This window comes from Electrophorus electricus, chromosome 21, assembly GCF_041902795.1.
Source record: "Electrophorus electricus isolate QZ-2024a chromosome 21, ASM4190279v1, whole genome shotgun sequence".
NCBI classification, from domain to species: Eukaryota; Metazoa; Chordata; class Actinopteri; order Gymnotiformes; family Gymnotidae; genus Electrophorus; species Electrophorus electricus.
In genome coordinates, this window is record NC_137517.1 from 17222501 (window position 1) to 17227500 (window position 5000).

Below are 5000 nucleotides of genomic sequence, written 5' to 3' on the forward strand. Positions count from 1 at the left end.
GATGTGTTTCATATGTGAATATGTGGGGTTTGTAGTTTTAAGCTTTAGTGTGGGTGATGTGTTTGATATGTGAATATGTGGGGTTTGTAGTTTTAAGCTTTAGTGTGGGTGATGTGTTTCATATGTGAATATGTAGGGTTTGTAGTTTTAAGCTTTAGTGTGGGTGATGTGTTTCATATGTGAATATGTGGGGTTTGTAGTTTTAAGCTTTAGTGTGGGTGATGTGTTTCATATGTTAATATGTGGGGTTGTAGTGTTGCTGATTTTCTTTTGCCCAAGCATGTGGAATTTTGTTTGAGACAGAGAAAGATATTTTGTTTCTGTAGTGATTTTATAGTTCTCCTGGTGTTTATGGATGTTTATATGGAGAATATAACTAGTCAATTCTGCATTTTTTCTTGTGATTGTTCAAGCTTTGATCAATAGTGTTTCTCTTTGGTTGTGTTAGTTTTAATGTGTGTATGATGGTGGTTTAGACACTATAATGGTGATGCTGTACACTGGAGATGCTGAACATCTAAAACAGCTTTAATACTCCACTCTCATCCTCACACTCTGTATGGAGGGTGTGAATGGATGTGAATGGGTGTGTGTCTGTATGGAGGGTGTGAATGGGTGTGAATGGGTGTGTGTCTTGGTGAGAGAGTGTTACAGAGAGAGTGTTTTGTTTGTGTGTGAGAGAGAATGACTCTACAACTCTTATACAGTTTGTGTTCTGTGTATTTAGTTTACTGTGTGTTAGAGGTGTTTACACTCCTTTTACCTGTGTGTACAGTCTGATGGCTGAATGTTTTGTCCTGTTCTTACAGTATCTGGACACCACACAGCTGACCTGGACACCACACTGCTGACGTGTTCTAAGTCTCACAGAGAGAAGAGGATGACCAAACACACACGTGACTGTACATGTGATTCTCCATGGTAACGTGTTAGTGTGAACATGACTACAACACAGGGCTGACGTGGACGTCACGCACACCTGACCTGATCTGAAGCTCGGCTGCCTGTCTGTTCTCTAGTGCTCATTAGTATGAAGTTTACAGAGATAATTAAAGCTAAACCTGCATATGACTGTAAAGAAAAGGTTTATTAAAAAATTAAATGTACAGTTTTAAACTTCCCGCGAATTACCCCACACAAAGCTCAACCTGTAGTGTTATGGGGCTGCCATCATATATCAGTGGAATTGCTTTCTTCATTTGAATGTGTAACTTACCAGAAGAACAGAAGATGTGTGATGGAGTTCAGATGATTATGATGTTGATGTGTAAGACAGTTATGTGGATGATGATTTGGTTTCACTTTGAACTTTAATGTGCAAATAAAGACAAACTGAATTTAAAATGCTGTCTGAAGTGAGTGAAGATTTAGGAGTGTTTTTATGAAAGGAAATGGGTGTAATGTCTTCCAGTACTAACTAGTTACATTAGTTTAATTTCTCCAGTGCAGCAATAAAATATCAAACATCAGACTGTATTTGCACAGAGATCATGGACATTACACTTAATAATGTATCATATAACCAGAGGTCATGGATGCTACTCTTACTGCTGTATCATATAACCAGAGATCATGGATGTTACACTTACTGCTGTATCACATCACCAGAGATCATGGACGTTACACTTACTACTGTATCATATAACCAGAGATCATGGATGCTACACTTACTACTGTATCATATAACCAGAGATCATGGATGTTACACTTACTACTGTATCATACAACCAGAGATCATGGACGTTACACTTACTACTGTACTATATAACCAGAGATCATGGATGTTACACTTACTGCTGTATCACATAACCAGAGATCATGGACGTTACACTTACTACTGTACTATATAACCAGAGATCATGGACGTTACACTTACTACTGTACTATATAACCAGAGATCATGGATGTTACACTTACTACTGTACTATATAACCAGAGATCATGGATGTTACACTTACTACTGTATCATATAACCAGAGATCATGGACGTTACACTTACTACTGTACTATATAACCAGAGATCATGGATGTTACACTTACTACTGTACTATATAACCAGAGATCATGGATGTTACACTTACTACTGTATCATATAACCAGAGATCATGGACGTTACACTTACTACTGTACTATATAACCAGAGATCATGGACGTTACACTTACTGCTGTATCATACAACCAGAGATCATGGATGTTACACTTACTGCTGTATCACATAACCAGAGATCATGGACGTTACACTTACTACTGTACTATATAACCAGAGATCATGGACGTTACACTTACTACTGTACTATATAACCAGAGATCATGGACGTTACACTTACTACTGTACTATATAACCAGAGATCATGGACGTTACACTTACTACTGTGCTATATAACCAGAGATCATGGACGTTACTCTTACTACTGTACTATATAACCAGAGATCATGGATGTTACACTTACTACTGTACTATATAACCAGAGATCATGGACGTTACACTTACTACTGTACTATATAACCAGAGATCATGGACGTTACACTTACTACTGTACTATATAACCAGAGATCATGGATGTTTCTGCATGCTGAAGTCAGTGTGGCCTCATAACTGAAAAGGTATTAAGACTAGAACAAGTGGGTGGTGTACACTTAATTAAAGTGGGTGGTGTATTCTTAATAAAAGTGGGTGGTGTAATCTCAATAAAAGTGGGGTGGTGTACTCTTAATTAAAGTGGGTGGTGTATTCTTAATAAAAGTGGGTGGTGTAATCTCAATAAAAGTGGGGTGGTGTACTCTTAATTAAGGTGGGGTGTGTAAGGCGGGGTGGCCCGAGTGAGGGGCAGGACGCACAGACCCCAACGTCTGGGACGTACATTTATTAACATTTGACATAGAACACGAATGGCACTCACAAGAATCACACACGATTAATACAAACGAGGAACGGTTGACACTAAGTACAGACGATAAACACGTATACAGCTAACAATAACGAATATAACGTTTAACATCACCATTGACAATAACACCACATTAACACGTTACGTCAACAATGACCAAAGATACTGTACACCCTGACATGGGTTTAAATACACAGACAAATGAGGTGCAGGTGTGTACAGGCGTGGCCACAAATGAAGGTCCTCCCACTGCACGTGGCTGGCCAAAGCACGTGCCTCGCGGGAGGCGAGCCTTCCGTGACAGGGTGGTGTACTCTTAATTAAGGTGGGTGGTGGACTCTTAATTAAAGTAGGTGGTGTACTCTAATTAAGGTGTGGTGGTGTACTCTTAATTAAGGTGGGATTGTGTACTCTTAATTAAGGTGGGTGGTGGACTCTTAATTAAAGTAGGTGGTGTACTCTAATTAAGGTGTGGTGGTGTACTCTTAATTAAGGTGGGGTGGTGTACTCTTAATTAAAGTAGGTATTGGACTCTTAAATAAGGTGGTGCGGTGCACTCAGACATTGATAGTTCAGTTCTCTCTCAGCTGCTGGGGCTTGACCCATATTAACGTCAGCCATCATAACGGCACACTCATCTTAACTCCATCTCTAGAACAGACTGCTCTGTTCTAATGAGATGAGCTTTAAGCTTTAATGAACACAGACTCACCTTTGGTTTAATACACACTAATACACACGCGTCATGTGAGATATGTCTTGCAGGTCTTATGTTTGGTGTGATGATTTAGATGGATCAGTTATTCATTCAATAATCGTGAGGTAACATGCCTGTTTGAGCTGTTTGTAAACACACATCTCCTGAGAGAAATCTTGAGAAAAAATGATGTCGGTTTTTTGGATCATTCTGGAAGGTAGTACTCGTGGTGGTTGTGTGGGTGGTGGGGTGTGTGATTGACATTACATCTGTTTGGTGATGCACATCTCTAAAAGGCCAGGTCATCGAGGAATTCCAAATGTCAGCACTCCTCCAACCCCCATGAATCTGGATCTGTGAGTGGGAATCAGAAAAGCAGATTCTCGCTCTGCTGAGAGCTACGGACTTCCCCCCGAGAATTTATGTCGGCCGCGACATTTAGCTCTGCTCCTGGCTAAACAAGGCTGCATTTAGTGGTTGGTGATTTGGTGTGAGGGTGAGGTGGAGGTTAGGAGTGGGAGAATTAGGGTTCTTTTGTGGAGTTTTTTGGTCAGGACCTAGCGAAGAACACAAGCCGCTGTGATCACAGGAAGCTTCCTTAAAATCGGCTGTTCTAAGATCAGCTGAGAGATGAGGACTCGTTAAGAAGAAGGCACTGTCTCATGTGTGTGATGTAACAGATGTAAATTAGGCACTATCTCATATGTGTGATGTAACAGATGTAAATTAGGCACTATCTCATGTGTGTGATGTAACAGATGTAAATTAGGCACTGTCTCATATGTGTGATATAACAGATGTAAATTAGGCACTGTCTCATATGTGTGATATAACAGATGCAAATTAGGCACTGTCTTATATGTGTGATATAACAGATGCAAATTAGGCACTGTCTTATATGTGTGATGTAACATGTAAATCAGGCACTGTCTCATGTGTATGATGTAACATGTAAATTAGGCACTGTCTCATGTGTATGATATAACATGTAAATTAGACAGTCTCATATGTGTGATATAACAGATGTAAATTAGGCACTGTCTCATATTTGTGATATAACAGATGTAAATTAGGCACTGTCTCATGTAAATGATGGTTAACTCTCTTAATCAGATGGCTGATTTTCTCTTTTGATGGTATCTTATATTTAAATGGGTGACGTGTAGATTAAATCGGTGGTCTGTAGATTAAATGTTTGTGTATAGATTAAATGGATTGTGCACACTATCTACAGACTTGTAATCTATCCTATCTATCTATCAGACATGAATAACCATTTATTACCAGAAACATTTTATTTTTTTCAAATATCATTTGTGGATTACATATAATTCTGCAGTCCATAGTCCGACATGGTCCCTGGGATATAATCCCCTAATCCCATGGGATTATATCAGTCTGCAGGTCAATTTAAT

General features: G+C 39.2%; 1 long non-coding RNA gene across 1 annotated transcript in view; it reads left to right on the forward strand.

Moving 5' to 3' along the window:
• Positions 1-1344, forward strand: part of LOC145652797 (uncharacterized) — a 3095-nt gene extending 1751 nt beyond the window's left edge. Inside the window, exon 3 of the long non-coding RNA XR_014119053.1 lies at positions 810-1344. This is a non-coding gene — a long non-coding RNA (uncharacterized LOC145652797). The remainder of the gene's footprint in view (positions 1-809) is intronic.
• Positions 1345-5000: the final 3656 nt, after the last annotated feature.